Source organism: Myotis brandtii, unplaced genomic scaffold (genome assembly GCF_000412655.1).
Source record: "Myotis brandtii unplaced genomic scaffold, ASM41265v1 scaffold106, whole genome shotgun sequence".
NCBI classification, from domain to species: Eukaryota; Metazoa; Chordata; class Mammalia; order Chiroptera; family Vespertilionidae; genus Myotis; species Myotis brandtii.
The window spans coordinates 1,018,847-1,028,151 of NW_005353584.1; positions in this window are offsets into that span (position 1 = coordinate 1,018,847).

The window sequence follows — 9,305 nt, forward strand, 5'->3', positions numbered from 1 at the left end:
TGTAGAATGAGCTTTAGTAGTTTATATCTTTCAAAGAATGTGTCCCTCTCATCCATGTTGTAAAATTTATTGGCATAAAGTTGTTTAAAATATTTCCATATTATCCTTTGAAAATCTGTAATGATTTCAACTCTCTTTGATACTAGCAATTTGCTTTTACTTTTCCTGATTTATCCAGTTTTATCAATTATAGTGATTTCCCCAAAAAACTAGTTATTGTTCACATGGTTTTTCCATTATTTTTATATTTTGTTTCATTAATTTTTCCTCTAATCAATGTTATATTTTTTTCTGCTTATTGTGTTTCATTTGTTCTTCATTTTTTAGCTTTTTTAAAAAAATTTTTTAACTTCCTAAGGTGGAAGCTGAAGTCATTAGTATGAGACTTTTATTCTTGTCTAAAATAGTTATTTAGTTTCATAAATTTCCCTTTTTACAATAATGTTTTCCTTTAGCTGCATCCCACACCAGGTATATTGTGTTTTCCTTTTTATTCACTTCTATACTTTCAGTTTCCCTTTTGATTACTTCTTTGACCTGTGGGCTATTTAGAAGTGTGCTACTTAGCTCTCAAATATTTGAGGATTCTTTTGGATCTCTTTCTTTATTGATTTCTAATTTAATTCCACTGTGGACAGAAAACACGACTTAAATCCTTTTAAATCTATTGAACATTCCTTTATTGCCCAGAATATAGTTTTTCAGGTTGAGTGATGGTGTGCACTTGAAAAGAATGCATACTTTATTGTTGTTGGGTAGAATATTCTATACATTTCAATTAGGTCAATTTGGTTGATAGAGCTTCTCAAATCTTCTATATTCCCATTGATTTTTGCCTACTTATTCAATTTATTAAGAGGGAAAATTTTAAGAGAGAAATGTTGAAATACCTGCCTATAGTTGTCCAAATAGACATTTATATATTTCTCCATGCCATTTTATCAGTTTTTATTTCATGTATTTGGAAATCTTATTATTAGCTGCATAAATGTTTAGAAGCATTATGGGTTTTTTTGTTTTGTTTTGATTTTTTTATGAATTAATCCCTAATCATTAGGAAATGACCCTTTATCCTTGCTGGTATTATTTTTTATGAAATATACTTTGTCTAATATTAATATTGTCATCCCAGTTCTCTTTTGATTAATCTTAGCATGACATATTCTTATCTATATTTTTAAAACTTCTTTACACCTTTGTATTTAAAATGCATTGTTTTATTGTTGGCAGTATACAGTTGGACACAATTTAATCTGTTATAGTCCTGCTTTTAAATTTGGTTAGACAAGACCAGAGCAGGGTCTTGCCTCACCAGTTGTCCAAGTGTAATTAGATTAAAAGCTGTTCTGGCCCTCATGAATTATGAGGTTTTCCACTATGCCTGGGAGCCACAGGCATTGTTTTCTGTAATCTTTTCAGCTAGACCTTCTGTAAGCTTTGGTAGTTTTCTCACACACATGCACTGATCAGTGTTCAGCTAAATACTCAAGGGGCACTTGACAGATTCCCAGAGTATATGCAGCTCTCTCCTCTCCAGTACTCTGCCTTCTTGGCTTCCCTTGACCTGCAGCTTGATCTTAGTTCAGGAGATTAGAGGACAATACCTACACTCCCTTTACCTGCTCTAGAGCCTGGAAACTTTCTCCAGGCAGTAAGATAGGGCAATAGTAGGGTTCATCTAATTTCCCCTCCATCTTTCAAGGAGTATTGTCCTTAATTTCTTGATGTTCAATGTCTTGGGTACCATTGTCTCATATATTTTTGTCTGGATTTTAGTTGTTAAAGGAAAAAAAATATATATATATATAATTAGAAGCCCGGTGGGGGTGGGGGGGTCCCTCAGCCCAACCTGTGCCCTCTCACAGTCTGGGACCCCTGCTACCCCCAGCCCCAGGTGGGGCGGCGCAGCACAATCTGCCTGCAGTATGCAAATTTAATGGCCATCTTTGTTGGGTTAATTTGCATACTCTTCTGATTGGCTGATGAGCGTAGCGAAGGTACGGTTAATTAGCATCTTTGTCTTTTATTAGTGTAGATATATATATATATATACCAAAGTGAGAGAGTAAATCCAAGATGTTATTCCATCTTGACGGGAAGCAGAACTCTAAGCCCCTCATTAAACTTAGTATAATTCTACAATATATTTTAGTATACTTTAGTGTAATTCAGTGAGCTAACTAGTACTCTTTGAATTGCAATTAATAAATTAGCTATTAGTTACTGATCATCATGCAATGATTAAGAATATATATATATGCCCTGGCCAGTATGTTCAATGGTTAGAGCATCAGCCTGTGCACCAAAGGGTCACTGGTTCGATTCCCAATCAAGGGCACAAATCTGGGTTTCTGGTTCTCATCCTGCCTCTGGTTGGGGCACACATGTAGGCAACTCATCAATGTGTCTCTCTCACATAGATGTTTCTCTCCCTCTTCCTCCCCCTTCCTACCTCCCATCAACTCTCTCTGAAAAACAATGGAAAAATATCTTCAGGTGAGGTTAAAAAAACAAGCACAAGAAAATATATATACTTCACCTGTGGAAATTTTCAGAGCTTATGACCCAAAAGTAGTATTATTATAAACATTTACATTTCAACTGAAAAATAAAGAGGGAAGTAAAGAGAAATTTTTAACTAGGGAACAAATACATTTCAAGTCTTGAGCTGTTCACTGAGAATATCTTAAGATCCCCCAAATTTCAACTCAATTCTGAAGAAAAGGAGCAATAGCCATAACCGGTTTGGCTCATTGGATAGAGCATTGGCCTGCAGACTGAAGGGTCCCAGGTTCAATTCCAGTCAAGGGCATGTACCTTGGTTGCGAGCACATCCCCAGTAGGGGGTGTGCAGGAGGCAGCTGATCGATGTTTTTCTCTCATCGATGTTTCTAGCTCTCTATCCCTCTCCCTTCCTCTCTATAAAAAATCAATAAAATATATTTTTTTAAAAAGAAAATAAAAGGAGCAATAACTCATTTCCGTGCGGTATTAAAAACTTTATTTCTGTCATAGTAAAGGCAGGATGATTAGCTTGAAATATACTTTAAATCTCTCTCTGAAATTCTGCCTTTACTTTTCATACAGAATAGACAATTTATATTAATGCACTAAAAACAGGAAACAAAAATTTAGAAAAGAGAACAAAAAAACCCACAAAACAAACAGAGGTGCACTCCTAATGCTGCTTGCCACTCTTTTAACCTCTTCCAAGGGAAAACACACTACACACTTGCAGCTCCCACTACCTAAGAAATGACAGCTGGCTGGGTCAAAAGTGAATACCTGAACCAAGACAGTCGATTCATCTTCTGAACCAATCTACATACAAGAGATAGAACAGTGACCAATGATGACAGACCCAAAAGGATGCCATAGACAGAATCAAGGTCTTGGGAAGCAAGGCACAATTACAAGGGGCAGAAACTGAGAGTAAGCATAGGAAACGGTAGAGAATGGATTTCAAGACTTCATAGCTAATCAGACTAATCCATAACTATCATAACAATGACAAATGGGGGTCAATTAACAAATCTTCTACTTCACAAATCCAAGCCAGCCTTACAGATTGAATCGTTAGAACACTGGAAGTGTCTCCCACACCACAAAATCCTTACTACCCAAGTACTAGTAAATTCTGAGACTACATATAGAAAGAAAGTTTAATTTTTGAATTAAACAATACTGAGTTTCTTTAGTCTTTCTTCAAGAACTGAGAAAGGAAAAAGTTATTAGCCAATTGGAGCAAATTCTCCAATTTCCATTCTCCCATTCTTCCTTAGTAGATAATCTTGATTTTTAATGTGTGACCTCTGGATCTTAATGCTTTCAGCTCAACAAACTTTAGACAAATTTCTTTCTGACTATAAGCCTCTCACCTTCCTTTCCTAGGGTGTTTACTTAAAATACATGTAATTGCAAATTATTTCTTTGCCCTCCCCTTCCCTTCTTTTCTCAAGGGCCTGAGAACCATTAAGAAAAAACAAAATAAATTCACAATGAGGTCTCATCACATAGCTATCAGAATGGCTAAAATAAGAATGACAACACCAAATAGATATAAAGATAACATAATATGATAATACCTAAAAAAGGACAAATATAATGATAACAAATTAATAAATTACTGGTTCTTTTATAATGGTCTAACTATAAGTACGGTCCATACCTAATATTCAACATTCAGAAAAATGGCTATTTGCTGCCATTGGTGAAGTTAGTTCAGGGCCTTGCTGAGCCAGGCTTCTCTCAGTACATGGGCTCAAGGCCCGCCCATCTCATCCCTGGCTGTGCTGTGCACCCACAGAGGGTGGCAGAGGTGGAAGAGGCAGCCTTCCCCGGAGCAGTGGGAACTGGCGCCTTATGATGAGCACAGCTGCTCCCATAACATTTAAGAAGCTGACAGACACCCTGTTTGGTTATCTTTCTAGGTATAATAAAATCTTTAAGATAAAAAATGAAATACCATTGAACACCAGGTGGACTGCCAACTACATGGACCAAGCAGGGGGAAGCCAACAAAGGTGCCAAGAGGTCTTTTGTCTTGGGCTCCTTTACTATGAACTTTGTGGCCACATTTAGGTAAGCTTAGTTCTGTATTTACATAGGTTTAAAATGGAAATTATTTTAATCTGATCATATACTAAGCCATGGCCTGACTTTTTGAGATCCCATAAGGACAGCTGTATACCTTGCACTTTCCACCATAGTTTCTTATGCTGAAGAAAGGAAGTTTGCAGACAGATAAAGAGTGGAAACTATTGGAGTGATGGTCTTTGGTTTGGATCAGTGGTTTTTCAAATGGGCTCTGTGTGCCACTTGGGGAGAGAGGACAAGGGTCCAGAGATCCTCTCTAATACCCTGCTCCTAGTCCACAGGTAGTGTCTGTGCTTTTATACCACTGGGATATCTTTCTTGATCAAGCACTGGCAAGTAGTCCAAGTGAGTTTGAAACATTACTTTATACTCCCAAATTAATTCCCTTACAATAGGATTGAATATACAAATGAAAGTCATCGTGTCACTAGGACAGGTGGGCATCCCACTGGGGTACCTGAATTGCTGTATACAGATGATCTTATTGTGTCTATAGAGAAAAGACAATATAAAACAGGTATGATTCATGGAGTGCATGGTACTTTTCCAAGACACATTTTTTAGGCTCTATGAGGATTGGGAATATGGCAACAGCCTTGGACTACTGAGTCTCATTGTTGTTTTATTCCTCGGTGTGTTCATAACATGCACTGAAGGCTCTTGTTTCTCTCCTTGCTCCACTCAGGCAAAATCTCACCCATCACCATAACAAGGAAAAGACTAACATGTTTCTAAGCTGTTAATTTTATAAATTCTATTATGCGACTGTACATTTAAAGAAATACTAAAAAGGAGGCCTCAAGCAAATGGAACTGATAATCTTTAGAAAATATGCCATGGGAAAGAAGACATGCACAGAATGATGTAAATACATATTTCTTAATAAGCTTTTTAGTATTGGATGGTTTCTCCATAAGTTCAAAGTAGAATTAATATATGGCCCAGCAATGCCACCTTCAGGCATATACTCAAGAGAAATGGAACAAACAAAATTTTATCCACAAATGTTCACAGATCATTGTCCATTACAGCCAAAGAAGGTGGAAATAACCCACATGTTTGTCAACTGATGTCTGGATAAACAAAATGTGGGATAAGATCTGGGCACGGGGGGTGGGGGGAATTGGGAGTGAATGCTTAAGGAATACAAGGTTTGCTTTGAGGCAATGAAATATTCTAGAACTAGCTAGTATAATGGTGGCACAGCATAGAGAATGTACTAAAAGTCACTGACACAATTTATGTTTTGTGTAATCTACAGCAATGGAAATGTTAGTAAATGTTAAGCCCGTGCTTGTTGAGCTTGAAAATATTTTCCCCTTTGGGTATTAAAATCTGCAGGAACTTTAGCAAATAAAATACTAACCTTTACTGATTTAGCAATAGGGAGATTGATCTTGCTCAGAGGATCATAGTAATGAAGAATAAATTTTCTAGGAAATAATTTAATGCATCACAAGTTGATATATGTATAAAGAAATAAAATATTTTGGGGTTTTTTCTTCTAAAACTATATTTTGGGTTCTAGGTAAAGTGAGTTCCATCCAAATGCCAAATTTCTGAAGTATGATTTCACATGGATAATAATGGTCTTTAAACCCATATTTTTATTGCTGAGTCTATTTAAAATTGCAAAGTATATTGAAAATATTAGCCCTAACCGGTTTGGCTCAGTGGATAGAGCGTCGGCCTGCGGACTGAAGGGTCCCAGGTTCGATTCTGATCAAGGGCATGTACCTTGGTTGCGGGTACATCCCCAGTAGGGAGTGTACAGGAGGCAGCTGATCGATGTTTCTCTCTCATCGATGTTTCTAACTCTCTATTCCTCTCCCTTCCTCTCTGTAAAAAATCAATAAAATATATTTTTTAAAAAAGAAAATATTAGCCACATAGTTTAAGTTGAAAATAAGTTAAGAGTGAATTCATCCTATTGTGTTTGGGTTGATATTGAATTTAACTAGGTACATCCATCTAGCCAAAGAGAAGGACCAATTGAAAAACCTTCCCCTCAACATCGTCACTGAGGACATCAAGAACTGTGCACCTGTAAGTGTCATTAAGACCAAAAATCAAATCCAAGTTCCTGATTTAGGTAGAATGAAAGAGAAAGAGAAAGAGAGCGGGGAGAGGGTGGGGGGCTTGGAAGGGAAAAGGGAAGAGAGAACATTTAAAATGTACTATGTTGGAAAATGTATTTTCTAAATACATGTCTGTCTTTGTATATATAAAACATAAATCTCCGCCAATAGGCATAAGAGATATCCATCATAGCTGCAATTCTTAAGCATGGAAAGAATATTCATCTTAATAGTCTGCACTGTTTCTCTGGATCCTTCCAATAAGAACAATATGGTTTGTAATAAAGTGATTTTCATAAGCAGAGACTCCCTACTGGATTTAAACATTTTTTCCAATAAATTGGGCAGTGATTATTATTGTCTGAAAAGAAGAATTTTTTACTTTACAAAAGATTTCATGGGAGAGTTTTTAAATTGTATCAAAAAGTGTTTTAAAAATATAATAGAACCATTCATGGCGTCTAAATTAAATTCCAAGAGAAATCCCAGTGTTCGAGTCCTCCTACACATTAACAAAGGAAGCCCCTCATCCCTGAGGTTGGGTCCTCTGAGCCCCACTCTTGGATTCTGAAACATTTTTTCATAATACTTGAGGCTACGAAGTAGCATAGTTTAAAATAAATGAAATTGATGTTTTCCTTTAAAAATCCTATTATAAAACAACTTTTAGGCCCACCTGTCTTATCAAGCAATTGATCCATAAGAAAAAAAGAATAAGGAAAGGGCAAGTAGTGAATTATGCAAGGTTTTCCTTTAACTTGTTTTTACTTCCACCTTTAAAGGCTGTGAGTAACCATTCTGCCTTCTGTCTTCTGTAAGCCCTGCTATCAAAGAGCACAGCCTCCCTGCCTGATAATATTAGCACACCTATGTGCACGGTAAATGTTCTTGGTCCCATATTGTCTTATTTTAAAGTGTCTTTTGGAATTCAGAGCGTTTGGTACCTACAATTCCATTAATATGTTTTAGGTAATCTACACTAATAAAAGAGAAACATGGTAATTGGCGTACGACCGCTACCCTTTTCATTGGCTAATCAGTGAGTATATGCAAATTAACTGTCAGCCAAGATGGCAGCCGGCAGCCAGGCACTGAAGCGAGCAGGGAGGCTTGCTTGCTGCAGATTCCAACGTTCCCCGCCTATGCAAGGTTTTCCTTTAACTTGTTTTTACTTCCACCTTTAAAGGCTGTGAGTAACCATTCTGCCTTCTGTCTTCTGTAAGCCCTGCTATCAAAGAGCACAGCCTCCCTGCCTGATAATATTAGCACACCTATGTGCACGGTAAATGTTCTTGGTCCCATATTGTCTTATTTTAAAGTGTCTTTTGGAATTCAGAGCGTTTGGTACCTACAATTCCATTAATATGTTTTAGGTAATATTCTATAATTGTCTTCCTGTTTTTATGGAGCAGGTTCTCAAGGTGAGGTGTGGTAGAAAATATTATAAATACCTTATTCACTGGAGGACATGGAAGTGGAACTTGAAATTTCTAACATTTTTAGTCTTGTGGCCTAGTCTCGTTGGCTTTATTGAATTGTCTCCACAGAATTCAATAATGAATCTCTTAGTAACCATACTGCCTGCCACAAAGAAGGCACTCACTAAGTAGCAGTTTGAAAAAGGTCTCTTCTTGCCAGTTCCAATTCTGATTTTACTGAAACTGAGTATATAATTGCAAAGACATGAAGCCTTGTTATAAAAACACAACTCCAGAAGAGAGAGGTGTGAGGGCCAACCCACGTGCCTGTGCTTCAGGCTCAGTTAATCTGTCTATTCATAAGCTGTAATATGGTCTGTGTCCCAGAAATCGTTAAGGAAATCATGTTGTAAGGAATGCTTTCTACCAGCTACATGTTACAGAAAGGTGTGACAATACGTTATGATGATTGGTCATTGCTCCCCATGTGCTTCATGGTCACCTGAGAACAAGCTTTGCCTTAGAATAAATATGGCAACAAATGACGATAATAATTTACTTACCTACTTAAAATATTTACTTTATAGCAAATTTTCACATTTCTTTTTTAGTCTCTATTACAGTAACAAATTCAGTCACAGCAAATGACATTATCAACCAGTCACTACCAATGCTAGGAATAAATGTAAGTCGCCTGTACACTACTTTTAATTAAAAACAAACTTGGATTCTTGAAATTTTGTGTGTGTGTGTGTGTGTGTGTGTGTGTGTGTGTGTGTTGATAATACATTTCCTTCTTAAGACTGATTTTTACAGATATCCAGGTCATATCATGTCCCACCAAATTTAAAAATTGATGGCAGCAAAGCTGTATTATTAGCCTATAAATAGGTGCTATCCTTATAGTCCCTTTTTAATTGTATATGAATTGAAAGTTATAGCATAAAGAAATTTAGCTATAATTTTAGAATGTTAATAATAATAATAATAATAACATGTATTTTTATATATACTGAGTGGCCAGATTATTATGACTGGCCAGATTATTTTGACCACCCCATCAGTACAATGAAGTGAATTAGTTATGCACATAATAATAATAATAATAAAACCTTGAGAGTATTTGCTTAGGAAGTTTTCAATATTCAGTATTTTTGGAAGAGTCAATGAAGTACTGATGGGGCGGTCATAATAATCTGGCCACTCAGTGTAT